This window comes from Schistocerca nitens, chromosome 4 (assembly GCF_023898315.1).
Source record: "Schistocerca nitens isolate TAMUIC-IGC-003100 chromosome 4, iqSchNite1.1, whole genome shotgun sequence".
Taxonomy (NCBI): Eukaryota; Metazoa; Arthropoda; class Insecta; order Orthoptera; family Acrididae; genus Schistocerca; species Schistocerca nitens.
This window is the reverse complement of record NC_064617.1, coordinates 715,422,912-715,446,047: the sequence shown is the minus strand read 5'-3', so window position 1 is coordinate 715,446,047 and position 23,136 is coordinate 715,422,912.

Genomic DNA, 23,136 nt, shown 5'->3' with positions numbered 1-23,136 from the left:
CAAGTCCTTTGCTGTCTCTGACAGAATTACAATGTCATCGGCGAACCTCAAAGTTTTTATTTCTTCTCCATGGATTTTAATACCTACTCCGAATTTTTCTTTTGTTTCCTTTACTGCTTGCTCAATATACAGATTGAATAACATCGGGGAGAGGCTACAACCCTGTCTCACTCCCTTCCCAACCACTGCTTCCCTTTCATGCCCCTCGACTCTTATAACTGCCATCTGGTTTCTGTACAAATTGTAAATAGCCTTTCGCTCCCTGTATTTTACCCCTGCCACCTTTAGAATTTGAAAGAGAGTATTCCAGTCAACATTGTCAAAAGCTTTCTCTAAGTCTACAAATGCTAGAAACGTAGGTTTGCCTTTCCTTAATCTTTCTTCTAAGATACGTCGTAAGGTCAGTATTGCCTCACGTGTTCCAGTATTTCTACGGAATCAAACTGATCTTCCCCGAGGCCGGCTTCTACTAGTTTTTCCATTCGTCTGTAAAGAATTCGTGTTAGTATTTTGCAGCTGTGGCTTATTAAACTGATTGTCCGGTAATTTTCACATCTGTCAACACCTGCTTTCTTTGGGATTGGAATTATTATATTCTTCTTGAAGTCTGTGGATATTTCACCTGTTTCATACATCTTGCTCACCAGATGGTAGAGTTTTGCCAGGACTGGCTCTCCCAAGGCCGTCAGTAGTTCCAATGGAATGTTGTCTACTCCGGGGGCCTTGTTTCGACCTAGGTCTTTCAGTGCTCTGTCAAACTCTTCACGCAGTATCGTATCTCCCATTTCATCTTCATCTACATCCTCTTCCATTTCCATAATATTGTCCTCAAGTACATCGCCCCTGTATAGACCCTCTATATACTCCTTCCACCTTTCTGCTTTCCCTTCTTTGCTTAGAACTGGGTTTCCATCTGAGCTCTTGATGTTCATACAAGTGGTTCTCTTATCTCCAAAGGTCTCTTTAATTTTCCTGTAGGCAGTATCTATCTTACCCCTAGTGAGATAAGCCTCTACATCCTTACATTTGTCCTCTAGCCATCCCTGCTTAGCCATTTTGCACTTCCTGTCGATCTCATTTTTGAGACGTTTGTATTCCTTTTTGCCTGCTTCATTTACTGCATTTTTATATTTTCTCCTTTCATCAATTAAATTCAATATTTCTTCTGTTACCCAAGGATTTCTACTAGCCCTCGTCTTTTTACCTATTTGATCCTCTGCTGCCTTCACTACTTCATCCCTCAAAGCTACCCATTCCTCTTCTACTGTATTTCTTTCCCCCATTCCTGTCAATTGTTCCCTTATGCTCTCCCTGAAACTCTGTACAACCTCTGGTTCTTTCAGTTTATCCAGGTCCCATCTCCTTAAATTCCCACCTTTTTGCAGTTTCTTCTGTTTTAATCTACAGGTCATAACCAATAGATTGTGGTCAGAGTCCACATCTGCCCCTGGAAATATCTTACTATTTAAAACCTGGTTCCTAAATCTCTGTCTTACCATTATATAATCTATCTGATACCTTTTAGTATCTCCAGGGTTCTTCCATGTATACAACCTTCTATCATGATTCTTAAACCAAGTGTTAGCTATGATTAAGTTATGCTCTGTGCAAAATTCTACCAGGCAGCTTCCTCTTTCATTTCTTAGCCCCAATCCATATTCACCTACTACGTTTCCTTCTCTCCCTTATCCTACACTCGAATTCCAGTCACCCATGACTATTAAATTTTCGTCTCCCTTCACTATCTGAATAATTTCTTTTATTTCATCATACATTTCTTCAATTTCTTCGTCATCTGCAGAGCTAGTTTGCATATAAACTTGTACTACTGTAGTAGGTGTGGGCTTCGTATCTATCTTGGCCACAATAATGCGTTCACTATGCTGTTTGTAGTAGCTTACCCGCATTCCTATTTTCCTATTCATTATTAAACGTACTCCTGCATTACCCCTATTTGACTTTGTGTTGATAACCCTGCAGTCACCTGACCAGAAGTCTTGTTCCTCCTGCCACCGAACTTCACTAATTCCCACTATATCTATCTTTAACCTATCCATTTCCGTTTTTAAATTTTCTAACCTACCTGCCCGATTAAGGTATCTGACATTCCACGCTCCGATCCGTCGAACGTCAGTTTTCTTTCTCCTGATAACGACATCCTCATGAGTAGTCCCCGCCCGGAGATCCGAATGGGGGACTATTTTACCTCCGGAATATTTTACCCAAGAGGACGAAAAAATGGCTCTGAGCACTATGGGACTCAACTGCTGAGGTCATTAGTCCCCTATAACTTAGAACTAGTTAAACCTAACTAACCTAAGGACATCACAAACATCCATGCCCGATGCAGGATGCGAACCTGCGACCGTAGCGGTCTTGCGGTTCCAGACTGCAGCGCCTTTAACCGCACGGCCACTTCGGCCGGCACTCAAGAGGACGCCATCATCATTTAATCATACAGTAAAGCTGCATGCCCTCGGGAAAAATTACGGCCGTAGTTTCCCCTTGCTTTCAGCCGTTCGCAGTACCAGCACAGCAAGGCCGTTTTGGTTATTGTTACAAGGCCAGATCAGTCAATCATCCAAACTGTTGCCCTTGCAACTACTGAAAAGGCTGCTGCCCCTCTTCAGGAACCACACGTTTGTCTGGCCTCTCAACAGATACCCCTCCGTTGTGGTTGTACCTAAGGTACGGCTATCTGTATCGCTGAGGCACGCAAGCCTCCCCACCAACGGCAAGGTCCATGGTTCGAGGGGCGGGGGGGGGGGGGCATTGTCACATACACCGTGTAAATAGTTGTTAACGCTTATTGCATGAAAGGTGACGGAGTCTTTACTATCAATGAATGATTGCGTATACTAGTAGAGGCTGGCACTCCAGTGGAAATGAAACGGCAGGCGTAACTCAAGCCCTGGGTGGAAAAGCCCGCACAGGTGTGTTGGTCCTACTTAACACAGGAAGTAGCCAAGACGGACGGTCGGGGCACCTGAGCGCTGAAGCACAATACAGCGGCTGCCTGCCGGTGTTGTATTGGGACCCGAAGGATAACTGGATAATACTTCGGAAACTCTGAAAATCTTGGACGCAGCAGTGAGGAACGAGGAAGCGTCACCTCGGATAGCACGCAGGTTGCGTTATTTCCGAGGATTTTTTCTCTGAGAAGCGTACCATTCTATGAGTATAGGTATTTCCTCGCAAACTTTCCTCACTGGACGACAAAAGACTAAAATATGGTTGGTCGGTATTCGGAAGAATCTGTAGAGACGGAGAATATTCCGTGGTTTCGAGAATATGATTCGCCTTTTGCAGTTGCGAGGGAGGGGAGCCAAGCTTTGCTGGGAAGCCAGCAGTGGAGAGAAAGAGGTCTTCCGTTTTGAGTGCTCGTAATTTGACGGTCGCTCAGTATCAGCTTTTGTTAGTACATATGGACTTGCTGTCTTTGCTCTCAAGAGATTTTATCGCTAGAACGTTTAGGACCTGTACTGTTGCGAACTTATACGATTCTGGACTTCGCCTCCGGGTAGGGTGTCGTCGTTGAGTATGCAGAGTTCAGTGATTGAGAACGCTTCTCCTGCTTATAGTCACGTCGAGACGTTATGTGAACTCTGTCCTTGTGGATGGGAGTGCGCGTTTCTCGTCTGCCACAGAGAGGAGAAAACAGTTTTAGATTAAGCTAGTCACAGGACCATCTTCTGTCGTCCTTGTGTTTGAATGAGGGTTTTTTTTTATATTTTGTGGCTGGGGTTCTTTCATCGTCGCAGACGTGTACGAGAACCATCACTCGAATGCACCGCATGGAGTGCATACGGTGATATTGCTAATTGCTTCGACTTATTAGGGCTATAAAGCTAAACAGCTGTGATCACGTAACTTTTATTTCCACTGAGGTTGCACGCCACTGTAGATCATCTTTGAAAATAGTTTCTTCTAGTGTTTGGTACGTAGATGATGTCAGTCATCTCGCGTTATTTATATTAGATCGCGTAGCCATAAAAAGGGGCAGGTTTGTGCAGTTGATCAATCGTATTAGTCAGGAAATTCATTTGTATTTCTTTATGTCCATTGGACATTGATATATAAACATTTGTAATATAAAGGGGTGTTTAATATACAATAAACATGTATGCAGAAACAGCATTTATCATTTGTAGTTACTAGTTCCCTTACTGATTCATTTATGTTGGTGTTGTATATGTTAAAGAGCATGAAGGGGGAGATAATATCACCACTAAGAGATCCTAAGGTCTGGTTTAGGGGGTAGTCAGACATGGCCAAATCTTCATTTTCGGGTTCAGTATTTTCCGTTGCGTACATTCATTTTACACCCGCCTGGAGTAGCATCTTGGCGCGTATCGACATTTTTTGAAAACCTATCTATGTATCGATATTTCATCAACAGTTCTAGTAAGCATGCAAACACTATGATGCCGAACAGTATGAGCGAGCTCTCGACTGCGAGTTATCGGCGGCACTTCCGCGGGCACGGTGCGCATGGGCGCTCGCTCTTCCGCCACCGGCGCTTATCGGCTGCTGCGTACAATGCCCGGCGTCGTACCTCACGCGTGCACACAGCCTGCCGGCACCGGAACAAGATGTGCACGCCGATACGGCGCCCGGCGGGCGCAACCGGCTGCACATGCCGACCTGCCCAGTTCCTGTTTCCACTGCTGGGGCAGATTGTTCCGGGATGCTTACGATAATAGAGTGTTTTCAACCCGTCTGTTTAATGCACAATGGAGTTTTAATTGACAAACAAGTAGAACCGAAAACACTGATGCATCTTATTCGTTTCTTTTTTCAAAACTAGCTGACCTGGCGAACTCTGTTCCCCCTTAAAGCCAATAAATAATCAGATTTAGGATGTTAAGTTCAGTTTTTTATTAGGAAATGCAGATAAAAAATTAAGTATTTTAATGATTCTTCATGTTTTTGGTGCGTAACTTCCACTCTTAAATTAAGTACCTTGTGATACACGACATGGTTTTATTATCAGGCGCAAGAACAAACAACGCAGTTGGTCTTCCGACCCGTGAACATGCCACATATAATTGACCATGTGAAAAACATGGATATTCCAGATTTAAACCACAAACCTCGTTCTTCGATACTGTCTGCCCCAAATGAGATCATTTGGAAACAACTATTGTATTTTTGAGTGTTTGCAAGAAAATGACGTGATTCGGGTGTTTCGCCACAAAGCAATGAATGCAATGGCTCAGGTGGTGGAGTCAAAAATGGCAATTTCACTTTCCCACTAAGGCAGCACAATCTGTGCGTTTCTCCGGAAAACGTCAATGCGCCACAACACTCCCAAAAACAACGTCCATCGGCCCAATGCAAACGCAAGGATGCTAGCAGTAATCAGTGCTGCAATCGTATCTAAACGCTGCTCGATTCAAATCATCACGTGATAAATCTCTTCTTGTGCGTCGAAAATTATCTACTTGTTGATCTCTGTTGTTCGCTCGACGATTTCGCATTGCCAACCGAGGCGTTTCACGGACTGCCTCACTTTGCTCTTGTGACTGAGAAGCACGAAGACGAGCCATACTAACGCGGCGCTCTTCACGGGCAATTTGTTGTTCTTCTTCAGTCCTTTCATTCGCAATGTTTTATATCCTTCTTGCATTACAGCTTTGTCGAGAAATATTCGATCGTCTTGGTCCCGGCATTCTTAATGATGATTCAAAGAAAATACAAATCATTTCTTTAAATTTTTAATTAATGATATATACTGATACTTAACAATAGACGTTTAGCTGTCATTTGCGTTTTGTTATTCCATGTCAGATGCGTTTTTGTTATGCCACGTTTTATAGTAACGTTTAACTGACAGTTGCGTTTTGTTATTCCATGCCAGATGCGTTTTTGTTATACCACGTTTCATAGCGGTCGAACGGGATAAAAAGTATCCTATGTCCGTCTACTGGTTCTAAGCTACCTCTCCACCAATTTTCAGCCTAATCGGTCCAGCCGTTCTTGAGTTACAAATAGTGTAATTAACACGACTTTCTTTTATGTATATAGATGTACACTGCTGAGCGTTAAAATTGCAACACCATAAAAGCGGGAAGCAAGAAGCGTCTAGTTTTAAGTGACGTAATTAATGATGGGCTTGTGAGTAACGAAATGAAAGAAGGAAAAACTTTCTCGTACCAAAGAAGAGAGGACTGAAAAACTTCGACAGTCTTCGGCCTATTGCACTGCTGAACTTTGACTACAAAATTGTCGCCAGAGCCACTACCAGCTGGCTGAGACCATTGCTTACAGGTTCGCTTCCCTGGACGGACTACAGTGTCAGCTGCTTCTGACACTAGAGACGTCATTTCCATAGCTGATGTCAGCAACATCAAATGCACTCTTTTTTCATCGATTTCCATAAAGTCTTTGATATTGTCGGCCATCAGTACATAATGAGAATATCGGAGAATGTGCGAGCAGAAGAGAGTGTAATACAGTTCCTTCGGAATATGATCACTGGCATAACCGCTAGGAAAGTTAATGGACAGAAAAACAAAATATTTGAACATCCACCGAGGTGTGTCACACGGAAGTCATTTCCCCATGCTTCTTTTTTTGTGACGTCGCTGGAGCCGTTGCTACGACTTTTTAACGAAACGTTGTCGAGTATTTCAGTATCTGATGAAAAGCTAGTCGTACGAGCATATATTGACGAAGTCCATAACCCAAGAGGAAATGAAGTTGAGATAGCGCCCATGAAATACGAGCATAGCGTCCCGTCGGAAGCCGAACTCAGTGAGCGAAAATGTCCGAGGGGAAGTCAAAAAGTAAGTGACTTTTGAGAAAAGAAATATTAATTCTAAGGATAGAAAACTGAAAGATGCATTATTTTTCTGCGTAACCTGTCTGCACTTCAACGCACTTTGTCCAAAGTTTCAAATGTTTGTTGATACCAAAGGAAAACAAGTTTTTTGGTTGCACCTGTAAGTAATTTTGCACCACATAAATGACTTCTGCATCGGTTGCAAATCTCCTTTCCCTGAGCGCTTCGTTCAATGGTCCTGACATATGGAAATCGCTTTGAGTCAGGTCTGGACAGTGTGGCGAGTGTTCGAGCAATTCGAATCGCAACTGCTTTTTTGTTTCGGCCACCCGTTTGGTAGAATGTTGCCGAGTGTTATCTTGCCGCAGTATGACACCTTTCCGCATTTTTCCGCGTCGCTTAGATCTGTTTGCAGATTTCACTTTGGTTCGCAACACGTCATAATCGTTCTCATTGTTCAGTTTGGCCTCTTGGGATGGAATGAACGGCTGCCACACCTTCCATGCCCCAGAATAGTGTTAGCATAATCTTACCAGCTGATGGTTGACGTTTAAATTTCTTAACTTGTGATGAGTATGAGTGTTTACCAACCATGCTCGCAGCCTTACTTTCCGGTTGGTGATGATGCACCCACGTTTCGTCTACAGTGACGATTAGCTGCAAAAATCCATCTCGTCGCGATGGTAACGGGCCAAATGTTTACTACAGATATCCATCCCTTGCGTCTTATGCTGCGCTGACAATTCTTTTTCAGTACCCATCTTGCACACATTTTCCGAAAATTTAGCCTGTCTTATAAGATTGAATACGTTGAACCATGACTGATATGTGAAGTATTGGCGATCTCATCTTCTGTTATTCGTCTCTTTTACATCACCGTACCCTCAACGACTTCCAACTTGTCCACAGTTGTAGACTTCGATGGGCTGTCCTATCTTTCCTCCTCACATAGATACGTCCTTCCCTGCTTGAAGCACTCGATCCATCCGTACATCTTGCTTCGCGATAAACTGCTCTCACCATACTGTGCTTGTATTCGGCGAATAATTTCCGCCGATTTAACACCTCCCGCAAACAAAAAACGAATCACTGCCCTCAGTTCCTCCTTGGTGTAGATCGACAATGGAGCTGCCATTTTACACGGTCTGCTACTATACGACCAACGCGGGAATACAAATGACATACTGTATAGAATTGCTGCAGGCAACAGTGCTTCAGCCCTGGATACCCCTACGGCGAGAAATTGCAAAAGCCCCTTTACTTTTTGACTTTCCTTCGTAAAATCCTAAACATCTGGGGATTCGATGACCAAGATATACTGTGGGTACGAGTTGTGGGCAACCATGAAATGCTAGGAGTCCTCTTAGACAGGCGCCCTCTAAAGATGGCAGCAAAAAATTGGAGGTCGGTCACTAACAAGGGGCAACTGTGGAACTGGAAATAAATTTGAATCATCAACACTAACGTATTCTCCAAATCATACTATGTCAAGCAGTTTTCCAGTTCTAAAAGTGCAAGGCAATAGGATAACGCGACTAACTGGTAGATACGTATGGAAGGGAACCACAACAGGCCGAAGCATGAAACGATAACCCAATCGACGTAGTCAGTAAGGCTATCAGTTGTTCACATCAACAGAAAAGCAACGGCGTTGATTCTGAAGAGAATTATAGCGCTGCTAAACGAAAATTCTAGGCAATATCACAACAAAACTCTTCCAACCTTACGCCCAACAAGTAGCATTCTCCGATCCACACAGGCAAAATTAACTACAAATTAAAAAATACTAAAAAAATCTGCCTCCAAGCTAGTTATATAGACAGCTAGTGTTCTAAAGAGGAAACACGCAACAGCAAGAGATTTTCATCGTGAACGAAAATGGAAGAAACACCCAACAATATACAAGCAACCGGCCATCGACTGGGAGACTGTGTTGACAAACATAATCATCAAAATACATACATCCGACGTTATATCCACATCGTACAGGGTTGTTAACAATATCAGTGCAGCAAACGAAAAGCTCCATAGAACAGTACTTAGTGACACGGATAAAAACCCCTCAGGCAGATTACATGACAACCTCTTCACTGTTCCAGTTCCTGTTGTCACTTACGCAGCTGGAGATGAATCAGGAACTAGCTTGCCCTGCTGACAAGGAGATCCCAAGTCAACTACTCGACATACAAGCTGTTTCGGCCTGCATCCAGACTGCTTCCTGCCGCAAACAATAACACTTATGTGGTTATTGGAACATTACATCAGTTATATAATTAACGTCAGAGGTCGTAATAACTCTACCGACATCATTACACATATGGAACTGTCTATGGAATATCAAAAGGATCGGTAACACAAAAACATTTTTGGCAACATGCTGGAAATAGCATTTGACAAACTTGCAGTAGTATAACCCATTGGAAGATTGAAGCAAGACGGGGGGAGAACAATATACTTCACAAGGAGAAATTAACTTTGAAAATAAATTTATCTTAGTACCCAAGAACAATTTTATCGCTTTTTTTCTTATTTAACTTACTTCAGACAAGCACTTTGACTGCAATTTTTCTTGTATATAATTACCATTTGTTAATGAAGCTATCTGACTGAATATGCACATGATTATCATTTCAGTTCAACCGCAGAATGTAGGCAGGAGTGACGTCGTTTACATTCTGTACACGCCCCCATGAACCATGGACCTTGCTGTTGGTGGGGAGGCTTGCGTGCCTCAGCGATACAGATAGCCGTACCGTAGGTGCAACCGCAACGGAGGGGTATCTGTTGAGAGGCCAGACAAACGTGTGGTTCCTGAAGAGGGGCAGCAGCCTTTTCAGTAGTTGCAAGGGCAACAGTCTGGATGATTGACTTATCTGGCCTTGTAACAATAACCAAAACGGCCTTGCTGTGTTGGTACTGCGAACGGCTGAAAGCAAGGGGAAACTACAGCCGTAATTTTTCCCGAGGACATGCAGCTTTACTGTATGATTAAATGATGATGGCGTCCTCTTGGGTAAAATATTCCGGAGGTAAAATAGTCCCCCATTCGGATCTCCGTGCGGGGACTACTCAAGAGGATGTCGTTATCAGGAGAAAGAAAACTGGCGTTCTACGGGTCGGAGCGTGGAATGTCAGATCCCTTAATCGGGCAGGTAGGTTAGAAAATTTAAAAAGGGAAATGGATAGGTTAAAGTTAGATATAGTGGGAATTAGTGAGGTTCGGTGGCAGGAGGAACAAGACTTCTGGTCAGGTGACTACAGGGTTATAAACACAAAATCAAATAGGGGTAATGCAGGAGTAGGTTTAATAATGAATAGGAACATAGGAATGCAGGTAAGCTACTACAAACAGCATAGTGAACGCATTATTGTGGCCAAGATAGATACGAAGCCCACACCTACTACAGTAGTACAAGTTTATATGCCAACTAGCTCTGCAGATGACGAAGAAATTGAAGAAATGTATGATGAAATAAAAGAAATTATTCAGATAGTGAAGGGAGACGAAAATTTAATAGTCATGGGTGACTGGAATTCGAGTGTAGGAAAAGGGAGAGCAGGAAACATAGTAGGTGAATATGGATTTGGGGCTAAGAAATGAAAGAGGAAGCCGCCTGGTAGAATTTTGCACAGAGCATAACTTAATCATAGCTAACACTTTGTTTAAGAATCATGAAAGAAGGTTGTATACATGGAAGAACCCTGGAGATACTAAAAGGTATCAGATAGGTTATATAATGGTAAGACAGAGATTTAGGAACCAGGTTTTAAATTGTAAGACATTTCCAGGGGCAGATGTGGACTCTGACCACAATCTATTGGTTATGACCCGTAGATTAAAACTGAAGATACTGCAAAAAGGTGGGAATTTAATGAGATGGGACCTGGATAAACTGAAAGAACCAGAGGTTGTACAGAGTTGCAGGGAGAGCATAAGGGAACAATTGATAGGAATGGGGGAAAGAAATACAGTAGAAGAAGAATGGGTAGCTTTGAGGGATGAAGTAGTGAAGGCAGCAGAGGATCAAGTAGGTAAAATGGCTCTGAGCACTATGGGACTTAACAGCTGAGGTCATCAGTCCCCTAGAACTACTTAAACCTAACTAACCTAAGGACATCACACACATCCATGCCCGAGGCAGCATTCGAACCTGCGACCGTAGCGGTCGCGCGGTTCCAGACTGAAGCGCCTAGAACCGCTCGGCCACACCGGCCGGCAGTAGGTAAAAAGACGAGGTCTAGTAGAAATACTTGGGTAACAGAAGAAATATTGAATTAAATTGATGAAAGGAGAAAATATAAAAATGCAGTAAATGAGGCAGGCAAAAAGGAATACAAACGTCTCAAAAATGAGATCGACAGGAAGTGCAAAATGGCTAAGCAGGGATGGCTAGAGGACAAATGTAAGGATGTAGAGGCTTATCTCACTAGGGGTAAGATAGATACTGCCTACAGGAAAATTAAAGAGACCTTTGGAGAGAAGAGAACCACTTGTATGAATATCAAGAGCTCAGATGGAAACCCAATTCTAAGCAAGGAAGGGAAAGCAGAAAGGTGGAAGGAGTATATAGAGGGTCTATACAAGGGCGATGTACTTGGGGACAATATTATGGAAATGGAAGAGGATGTAGATGAAGATGAAATGGGAGATACGATACTGCGTGAAGAGTTTGACAGAGCACTGAAAGACCTGAGTCGAAACAAGGCCCCCGGAGTAGACAACATTCCATTGGAACTACTGACAGCCTTGGGAGAGCCAATCCTGGCAAAACTCTACCATCTGGTGAGCAAGATGTATGAAACAGGCGAAATACCCTCAGACTTCAAGAAGAATATAATAATTCCAATCCCAAAGAAAGCAGGTGTTGACAGATGTGAAAATTACCGGACAATCAGTTTAATAAGCCACAGCTGCAAAATACTAACACGAATTCTTTACAGACGAATGGAAAAACTAATAGAAGCCAACCTCGGGGAAGATCAGTTTGGATTCCGTAGAAACACTGGAACACGTGAGGCAATACTGACCTTACGACTTATCTTAGAAGAAAGATTAAGGAAAGGCAAACCTACGTTTCTAGCATTTGTAGACTTAGAGAAAGCTTTTGACAATGTTTACTGGAATACTCTCTTTCAAATTCTAAAGGTGGCAGGGGTAAAATACAGGGAGCGAAAGGCTATTTACAATTTGTACAGAAACCAGATGTCAGTTATAAGAATCGAGGGACATGAAAGGCAAGCAGTGGTTGGGAAGGGAGTAAGACAGGGTTGTAGCCTCTCCCCGATGTTATTCAATCTGTATATTGAGCAAGCAGTAAAGGAAACAAAAGAAAAATTCGGAGTAGGTATTAAAATCCATGGAGAAGAAATAAAAACTTTGAGGTTCGCCGATGACATTGTAATTCTGTCAGAGACAGCAAAGGACTTGGAAGAGCAGTTGAATGGAATGGACAGTGTCTTGAAAGGAGGATATTAGATGAACATCAACAAAAGCAAAACGAGGATAATGGAATGTAGTCGAATGAAGTCGGGTGATACTGATGGAATTAGATTAGGAAATGAGACACTTAAAGTAGTAAAGGAGTTTTGCTATTTGGGGAGCAAAATAACTGATGATGGTCGAAGTAGAGAGGATATAAAATGTAGACTGGCAATGGCAAGGAAAGCGTTTCTGAACAAGAGAAATTTGTTAACATCGAATATAGATTTAAGTGTCAGGGAGTCATTTCTGAAAGTATTTGTATGGAGTTTAGCCATGTATGGAGGTGAAACATGGACGATAAATAGTTTGGACAAGAAGAGAATAGAAGCTTTCGAAATGTGGTGCTACAGAAGAATGCTGAAGATTAGATGGGTAGATCACATAACTAATGAGGAAGTACTGAATAGGATTGGGGAGAAGAGAAGTTTGTGGCACAACGTGACCAGAAGACGGGATCGATTGGTAGGACATGTTCTGAGGCATCAAGGGATCACCAATTTAGTATTGGAGGGCAGCGTGGAGGGTACAAATCGTAGAGGGAGACCAAGAGATGAATACACTAAGCAGATTCAGAAGGATGTAGGTTGCAGTAGGTACTGGGAGATGAAGAAGCTTGCACAGGATAGAGTAGCATGGACACTTTCCTTGTCAACTCCTGTTAACTCAGACACTGCTCTGATTGTTAAACGGCGATCTTGTCGAACAAGTTTACCGATTTTTTCAATGTTTGCATCAGTTTTTGCTGACAATGGTATGCCAGTGCGAGTGTCATCACTGGTGTCTTCGCGGCCATCTTTAAATCGTTTAAACCACTCAAACACTTGTGTTCGCGATAAACAATCATCGCCGTACACTTGTTGTAACATTACAAACGTTTCACTTGCAGATTTTCCTAGTTTGAAACAAAATTTGATGTTAACACGCTGTTCTTTCTGTACACTCAACATTTTCCGACGCACAGACAAAACGTCAACTACTTAAAACAGACGCCACGGGCAGACTGAGTGCAGGAGGCAGATGAAACTCGAGCAGTAGGCGGAGCGAGAGTCACGTGACAGGCCACGCGACTTTCAGCCTTATTGCATTCGTTTTATTGTTTCACCAGTACTAGTCCGGTTTTTTTCTAGCCACACCTCGTATTCCATAACCACGAAAATCCCCTCATCCAACCTAAGCGAAACAATTCATTTGTTCATCGCATACAATACACAAATATAATCACAATAAAACTGAACAAATTTGCGCCTATACACTCTGGAAATGGAAATGAAGTCCCATGCTTCTTGACAGAGCGTAGGGGAACGATGCGGGAGACCCGCACCGCCGTACTAGGCAAGGTCCTAATGAAGGTAGTTTGCCATTGCCTTCCTCCGATCGTCATGGGGATGAATGATGATGATGAAGACGACACAACAGCACCCAGTCATCTCGGGGGAGGTGAAAATCCCTGATCCCGCCGGGAATCGAACCCGGGACCTCGTGCTCAGGAAGCAATAGCGCTACCGTGAGACCACGAGCTGCAGACTTACGTACTTTATGAAAATTATAAGTACTTATTTATATAAGCTGCAGAAATCCGAATATTTTATCTTTCTTGGCAAATAAAAAAACCTCTTTGCAAATGTAATCAAAATTGATTTGCGTCATAAGCTCTGACTTTATTATTCCTAAGCTGCCGTTTCGAAGCGTTGCAAAATGTTGTTGTGTTGTGTTGTGTGAGTTACTTGAGAAATGAATATCGTAACCAGCATGTTTAAAGGGGACCGTCTCTTTAATCCTCTTTCACTAGTCGTTGTTACTTCAGCGTATTATTTGTAAAACAGCTGCTGATTGGTATGAGCTGAGCGCGTCTGTGGGGTGCCAGTACTGACCGAGAAACAAATGGATTTCCCCCCTTTCACAACCCCTCTAGACGTTTAGGCTATGTCATTCTTTTCAGGCTCCTCGCATTCTCTCGAGCCAAACTGTCTTCTTTACAAAGAAGCACGAACAAAAAACAGACTATATTTCGACAACAGTATCGATTCTTATAAGAACACTTTTCGAGATCTGTCAGTGATGAAACTTGAACTGTCGTTAGTACTTCGCTTGATTAATACACTCGTGCTGATAAATTAAGGATAAAGCTGATACATGGTGAAACAACGCTCTGATGGGCAGTTTGCTGGTTTAAATCACCTCGGGGTATGACCACGCGGTGCATTTGTCCTGCGGTCGTCGCACGGTGGCGCTGGCAGCAGTCCATACGCAGAGGTGTGTTGGTGCGTGTCAGAGTACGGTGCAGCGAGTAAGTGTGCAGACGTTTTCAGACGCGCTAATGGTGACTGTGTGTTAAAAATGGCTCAAAGAACACATATTGATGATGATACGAGGCGTAGAATACAAGGGCGACTGGAGGTTGGTCAAACACAGCAGGTCGTAGCACGGGACCTCCGTGTGCCACAAAGTGTGATCTCAAGATTATGGTAACTATTCCAATAGACAGGAAACGTGTTCAGGCGCTACAGTACGGGACGTTCACAGTGTACAACACCACAAGAGGACCGATATCTCACCATCAGTGCCCGCAGACGGCCTCGGAGTACTGCAGGTAGCCTTGCTCGGGACCTTACCGCAGCCACTGGAACAGTTGTCTCCAGACACACAGTCTACAGACGACTGAACAGACAGCCCGCATCTCGTGGTCGTGCGGTAGCGTTCTCGCTTCCCACGCCCGGGTTCCCGGGTTCGATTCCCGGCGGGGTCAGGGATTTTCTCTGCCTCGTGATGGCTGTGTGTTGTGTGCTGTCCTTAGGTTAGTTAGGTTTAAGTAGTTCTAAGTTCTAGGGGACTGATGACCATAGATGTTAAGTCCCATAGTGCTCAGAGCCATTTGACTGAACAGACATGGTTTATTCGCCCAGAGACGTGCAAGGTGCATTCCACAGACCCCTGGTCGCAGGAGAGCCCGTAAAGTCTGGTGTCAAGAACGCAGTACATGGTCATTGGAACAGTGGTCCCAGGTTATGTTCACGGACGAGTCCAGGTATAGTCTGCACAGTGAGTCTCGCCGGGTTTTCATCTGGCGTGAACCAGGAACCAGATACCAACCCCTTAATGTCCTTGAAAGGGACCTGTATGGAGGTCGTGGTTTGATGGTGTCGGTTGGGATTATGATTGGTGCACGTACACCCCTGCATGTCTTTGACAGAGGAACAGTAACAGGTCAGGTGTATCGGGACGTTATTTTGCACCAGTATGTCCGCCTTTTCAGGGGTGCATTAAGTCCTACCTTCCTCCTGACGGATGATAACGCACGACCCCACCGAGCTGCCATCGTGGAGGAGTACCTTGAAACAGAAGATATCAGGCGAATGGTGTGGCCTTCCTGTTCTCCAGACCTAAACCCCATCGAGCACGTCTGGGATGCTCTCGGTAGACGTATCGCGGCACGTCTTCAAACCCTTACGACACTTCAGGAGCTCCGACAGGCACTGGTGCAAGAATGGGAGGCTATACCCCAGCAGCTGTTCGACCACCTGATCCAGAGTATGCCAACCCGTTGTGCGGCCTGTGTACGTGTGCATGGTGATTATATCCCATATTGATGTCGATGTACATGCGCAGGAAACAGTGGCGTTTTGTAGCACAAGTGTTTCGGGACGGTTTTCTCAACTTATCACCAATAACGTGTACTTACAGATCAGTGTCGTGTCTGTTCCCTATGTGCCTATGCTGTTAGTGCCAGTTTTGTGTAGTGCCACGTTGTGTGGCACCACATTCTGCAATTATCCATAACTTATGAGCATGAGTGTATTTACAGCAGTGATCACTGAAGAAATATACGAGATATACAAACGGTCGATGAGGGATCTGGGAGGATTAAAAAATATTGCTATAATACCGGATATTCCGGGAAATACGCGAGAGTTGGTCACCCTATTCAGAAACCACTTTTAGCTGTTGGTTATTTGTGGGAAGTTTATGTTATGCCTCGGGTAAGAAGGAGTAACATCCGTTAGCATGTATCGGAATTCGATAACTGTGCGATGGCAGTCTATAGAGACTGCGGTTTATCGTTCTGCGATATTGTTACCTGTATTTGTCCGGATCCCTCGGTTGTGACGTGAACATGGAGTCTATAGGGTTGAGGAGGGCCTTAGCAAACGCCGTGCAGAATATCTGCGCGGCTTCGGGCAGTCAGCGTCCAAGAGGACGAACAGAACATTCGCTCGGCCGTACACTATCGTACAGCCACGTTACATACCTTGAGTGTATGCACCAGGAGAAATACGGGCCTTACAACGAACTTGTGACGACACGCTAGTCGGCTTGTCCGCCACGCTTCGGCGAACGCTCGGCTCCGTGCAAGTCCACGGGAAATCAATGTGTAAATGAAAAAGTACCCACTAAAGTTTTTAACTATGTCGAGTGCTACCGAGACCCTGCATGCGTTTAAACGCGGAGTCAAGAATATAATTAAATACGTCTGAAATAGCAACTCGCTTCCCGCCGGAGACGGCTGCTGTTGCTCGTAAGGCGTGTAGGGTCACGTACTGTAACGCGCGCCACGGTTTGCGAGAAGTTACCTACACAGGGGCAGTTCAGTGATGTCAGCAGCACCACCGAATGTCAGCATGGCGGCCTGTGTTGCAGCCTCCCTTCACGTGGCAGCAGAGAGGGGCGCACCGGCCAGCAGAGAAGAAACACCGGACACTAGTGACACGCGCTGAATTGTCAGAAAAGTCCAGTTTCTCCGTACACTATCACGATATATGTTTAGTGTGTGAGGCTCTGACGATAAAGAGCCTAGCATTCGTCATCGTCGTACGGACCCAGGCGTGATGGTATGGGATGCTACTGGATCACCTCTGGTTCGCATGGCCAGTAATCTGCATGATAGGCATCATATTTTTGAAGTATTAAGGCCGGTGGCCGTACCCTGCCTTAGAAATTTCCGTGACGTTATCTTCCATGAAGATAACGCAATGCGGCCTCAGCCTGTGCTGTCTTGACCTACCTCGCTACAGGTGGTCCTCTTCTGTTACCTTGGCCCGCAGGTTCTCCGTTCTTCCATCCACTGAAAACATACTTTAGTGAATTGCTGCGAGACTACCACGCCGCCACTACGCACCCACTGTGATTGTTTAACCGTAGCGCGTATCTTCCGACACTGGGATATAAGTAAGTTCTTCGAAACATTTGTCAGAGTTTCATTTGTTTACGGACACTGTAAATTACCGAACGTGACTTATCGACTGCGAGCTATCTCTACCTCTACAGTCCCAGCAGCGCTTCTCTGACTTCGTTCATTATGTGCTCGCATACTTACGTTCGAAACATGTCTTAATATTAATATCAATCGCGCTGTATTTCCAAAAACCTACCATTTTATACGTTTTGGTCAGGGCTCGTACAGATCGTATGAGATTCCGTATATCGTGGAACCTGTTGCCGCACTATCCCCAGTTCGCCATCTTCTTGTCTGCATAATACAAGGCTTTTTAACCAGCCAGACGTATTTATACGCTTTTTAACGATCAAACAGTTATCAGCAGGTTGATATTAATGCAGTGTTTGTCAATTACTGTCGCATCCAAGATGTTTTCAGAAGCAAATGAGTCCTAGACATCATGGCTCGCCTTCTGTCTATTAAGTGGTAAAATTTGATGTTAAACACAATACGAAAAGGTGTTACAAACTGCACAATGCGAATATGGCCTGACTATTATACAGTGTTAAACGCTTGTGCTCTCCCAGGTTTTCTCGACGTGACTAATTAAAGGGGAGCTCAGCCGAGCTGTTGAATCCATTTTTCTGCAGGATGTTCTTCTCCGGGTGCCCTGAGAGGTATTGGGTCATACGTACACGCTGCCTAGACTCCAGCTAGACTGGCGTTTTGTTGCTGTCGCAGGACTTACTTTAGCATTCAGATCCCTATACCTCTTTGGTGCTCGTACATTTGTCTGCAAAACATATTCTCTCAGGGTTTTCCGTCTCTTATGGATAAGATGGCCGCCGACATTCCAATAAATTGAGAGCCGAATCCCAAGTTTACTTAAACTGGAACGTCCATGCCGCTTTATATGGTTTCCCGACGTCCTTATTTAGTTCCATCTTACGTTAATTACGCTGCCCCAATAAAGTGACTTTTGCACCATGATACTGCTCTGTCAAAGACTGTCTACGCGTCTCCCCTTCTGAGTGAATGACCACATAGCGACAGCAATGAATGTACACTATTGGCCATTAAAATTGCTACACCAAGAAGAAATGCAGATGATAAATGGGTATTCATTGGACAAATATACTATACTAGAACTGACATGTCATTACATTTTCACGGAATTTGGATGCATAGATCCCGAGAAATCAGTACGCAGAACAAACTCCTCTGGCCGTAATAACGACCTTGATACGCCTGGGCATTGGGTCAAACAGAGCTTGGATGGCGTTTACAGGTACAGCTGCCCACGCAGCTTCAACACGATACCACAGTTCATCAAGAGTAGTGACTGGCGTATTGTAACGAGGCAGTTGGTCGGCCACCATTGACCAGACGTTTTCAATCGGTGAGAGATCTGAAGAAAGTGCTGGCCAGGGCAGCAGTCGAACATTTTCTGTATCAAGGAAGGCCCGTACAGGACCTGCAACATGCGGTCGTGCATTATCCTGCTCAAATGTAGGCTTTCGTAGGGATCGAATGAAGGGTAGAGCCACGGGTCGTAACACATCTGAAATTTAACGTCCACTGTCCAAAGTGCCGTCAATGCAAACAAGTGGTGACCGAGACTTGTAACCAATGGCACCACATACCATCACGCCGGGTGATACGCCAGTATGGCGATGACGAATACACGCTTCCAATGTGCGTTCACCGTGATGTCGCCAAACAGGGATGCGACCATCATGATGCTGTAAACAGAACCTGGATTCATCTGAAAAAATGACGTTTTGCCATTCGTGCACCTAGGTTCGTCGTTGAGTACACAGTCGCAGGCGCTCCTGTCTGTGATGCAGCGTCAAGGGTAACCGCAGCCATGGTCTCCGAGCTGATCGTCCATGCTGCTGCAAACGTCGTCGAACTGTTCGTGCAGATGGTTGTTGTCTTGCAAACGTCCCCAACGGTTGACTCAGGGATCGAGACGTGGCTACACGATCAGTTACAGCCATGCGTATAAGATGCCTGTCATCTCGACTGCTAGTGATAGAGGCCGTTGGGATCCAGCACGGCGTTCCGCATTACTCTTCTGAACCCACCGATTCCGTATTCTGCTAACAGTCATTGGATCTCGACCAACGCGAGCAGCAGTGTCGCGATATGATAAACCACAATCGTGATAGGCTACAATCCCACCTTGATCAAAATCTGAAACGTGATGGTACGCGTTTCTCCTCCTTACACGAGGCATCACAACAACGTTTCACCAGGCAACGCCGGTTAACTGCTGTTTGTGTATGAGAAATCGGTTGGAAACTTTCCTCATGTCAGCACGTTGTAGATGTCGCCACCGGCGCCAACCTTGTGTGAATGCTCTGAAAAGATAATCATTTCCATATCACAGCATCTTCTTCCTGTCGGTTAAATTTCGCGTCTGTAGCACGTCATCTTCATGGTCTAGCAATTTTAATGACCAGTAGTGTAGTAACCTCATAGACGTTCGCAAAAGTAAGGGATGGGTGTGACAGATATGTTTGTCGTGCATCTAGTGGACGGCACGCTAAACATCTATGAAAGGTAAATTATAATAAGCAGCCCTAGGTTTTGTTTGTGTTCATGAATGTAAAGGATACACCCTCGTAAAATCCGATGTTTCTTTTGTATTCCTATGCATAAGCTTACTCCTGGTGTCTATTTTCATTCATATTACTGCCAAGAGGTGATAATTTCTGGAACTCCCACAGCTACCTCATACATCTATTTCTTCACTATACAAGCCACCGTATGATATGTGGTGGAGAGTACTTTTGCAACCACTGTCACTTTTCCGTCTGTCCTGTTCTAGTCGCAAATGGTGCCCACGAACAATGGTTGTTGATAAGCCTCCGTGTAGGCTCGAAAATTATAGTTTCGTGGCCATTACGTAGAAGCAATGTATTGCTTGACTGTTTCAAGAAAGTGCTCTCGCGGAATTTTTGCAGCAAACGAGCCTCACGTTGATACACAACGCCTCTCCTGTAACGTCTGCCACTGGAGTCGGCTGAGCATCTCTGTGACGCTTCGCGCTTGCGGACGAACCTTGTAGTAAACGCACTGATTGCTACTTTCTCTACTAATCATTTCTCAGAAGGATCCAAGACCGAGAAGCAATACTGATGTATCGTTAGAGAAGGGTATTATAAGCTGCCTCCTATGTGGACTGCACTTCCTCGGGGTTCTTGCACTGATACTGTCTGGCATCTTCCTTTCTTGCAATTAATTTCATGATGTCTCTCGACTGTATATCGCCACGTACACATACTTCAAAATATTTAATAAATGTGACAGCTTCCAGTGATGTTTCTGAACTCTCGTAGTCATATAATAATGGCTTTTTCGCCTTTTATGCGCATTGCGTTATATACCTTGTGATCAAAAAGTCAGTATAAATTTGAAAACTGAATAAATCACAGAATAATGTAGATAGAGAAATACAAATTGACACACATGTTTGGAATGACATGGGGTTTTATAAGACAAAAAAAATACAAAAGTTCTAAAAATGTCCGACAGATGGCGCCTCATCTGATCAGAATAGCAATAATTACCATAACAAAGTAAGACGAAGCAAACATGATGTTCTTTACAGGAAATGCTCAGTATGTCCACCATGATTCCTCAACAATAGCTGTAGTCGAGTAATAATGTTGTGAACAGCACTGTAAAGCATGTCCGGAGTTATGGTGAGGCATTGGCGTCGGATGTTGTCTTTCAGCATCCCTAGAGATGTCGGTCGATCACGATACACTTGCGAGTTCAGGTAACCCCAAAGCCAATAATCGCACGGACTGAGGTCTGGGGACCTGGGAGGCCAAGCATGACGAAAGTGGCAGCTGAGCACACGATCATCACCAAACGACACGTGCAAGAGATCTATCACGCGCCATCTGTCGGACATTATGTGAACTTTGTTTTTTTTTTTGGTTCTAATAAAACCCCATGTCATTCCAAGCATGTGTGTCAATTTTTACCTCTCTATCTACATTATTCCGTGGTTTATTAAGTTTTCAAATTTATACTGACTTTTTGATGGCCCTGTATGTTAATTTTGAGGGTCAACTGCCAAATCATGCATCAAGCGTCGATTCTTTGTATCTCCTAAACACATTTGACTGAAATTTTCTAGCGTTGTGAAGTGTTTAGATACAACAGTATCACGCTCTAACAACATTACCGAGCTTTCGACGCTGTGCGCTAGACCATTTTCATATCGGTACTCTATGTGATAAAAAGGATGCGGACATCTCTAGGTATTGCGGAAATGATCATCAGATGTCAAGAGAGACCCGCCAGTATAAAAGGAAGCGGGGAGTACGGCGTCGTCAGTAGAGAAGCAGCAATAACGGCATAATAGGTCTGCTAGGTGGGATCAGTGACTTTCGAACATTGACTAGTCACTGGATGTCACACGAGTAACAAGTACATAAGGGACATTTCAGTTCTTCTTACGCTGACCTAGTTGACTATTGGTGATGTGACCGTGAAATGGCAACGAGAAGGAACAACCACAGTGAACTCAAGATCACGTAGACTTCGTGTACTGAAGGAGAGAGAGAGCGGCAAACACTGAAGAGAGTAGTCGTAAAAAATTTCATGAAATGAGAGGAAGAATTCACTCGTGAGTTCCGAAGTGCTACCATAAGGCCAGCTAGCCTTCCGCGAATACCTGGAGAACGTTAACTGGTTCAAATGGCTCTGAGCACTATGGGACTTAACTTATGAGGTCATCAGTACTAGAACTTAGAACTACTTAAACCTATCTGTAGCGCCTAGAAGCGATCAGACACCCCAGCCGGCGAACGCTAACTGCCATGATGTGTAGTGCTACAGTGAAATTCGGTGGTCGTGATGTTACAGCAAGGGGATGTTTTTCGTGGTTAAGGTAGGTGTTGTTAAAATGTGTGTGAAATCTTATGGGACTTAACTGCTAAGGTCATTAGTCCCTAAGGTTACACACTACTTTACCTAAATTATCCTAAGGACACACACACACACACACACACACACACACACACACACACACACACACACACCCATGCCCGAGGGAGGGCTCGAACCTCCGCCGGGACCAGCCGCACAGTCCATGACTGCAGCGCCTTAGCCGGCCGCGGTGGTCTAGCGGTTCTAGGCGCGCAGTCCGGAACCGCGCGACTGTTACGGTCGCAGGTTCCAATCCTGCCTCGGGCATGGATGTGTGTGATGTCCTTAGGTTAGTTAGGTTTAAGTAGTTCTAAGTTCTAGGGGACTGATGACCACAGATGTTAAGTCCCATAGTGCTCAGAGCCATTTGAACCATTTGCAGCGCCCTAGACCGCTCGGCTAATGGTTAAGGTAGGCCTTTAACAAAACGCTAAATGCGGAAGGATATGAATGCATTTGACAGCAACAGCAGTGTGTACTGTGTACATTAGAGGAACAGTGCGGTGGCTACGATTTTTTTTATTAACATGACAAGTCACCCTGCCATAAAGCAGCGTCTGGGGGCAATGGTTTCGTCGACAATGAAATTCCTGAAATGCTCTGGCCTGTGCTGTTGATCGTCGTGTACAGTTCTGCCACTGGGCACAAGAGAAATTACGGGACGATGACAGATTTTTTGCACGCGTTCTATTTAGTGACGAAGCGTCATTCACCAACAGCGCTAACGTAAAGCGACATAATATGCACTACTGGGCAACGGAAAATCCACGA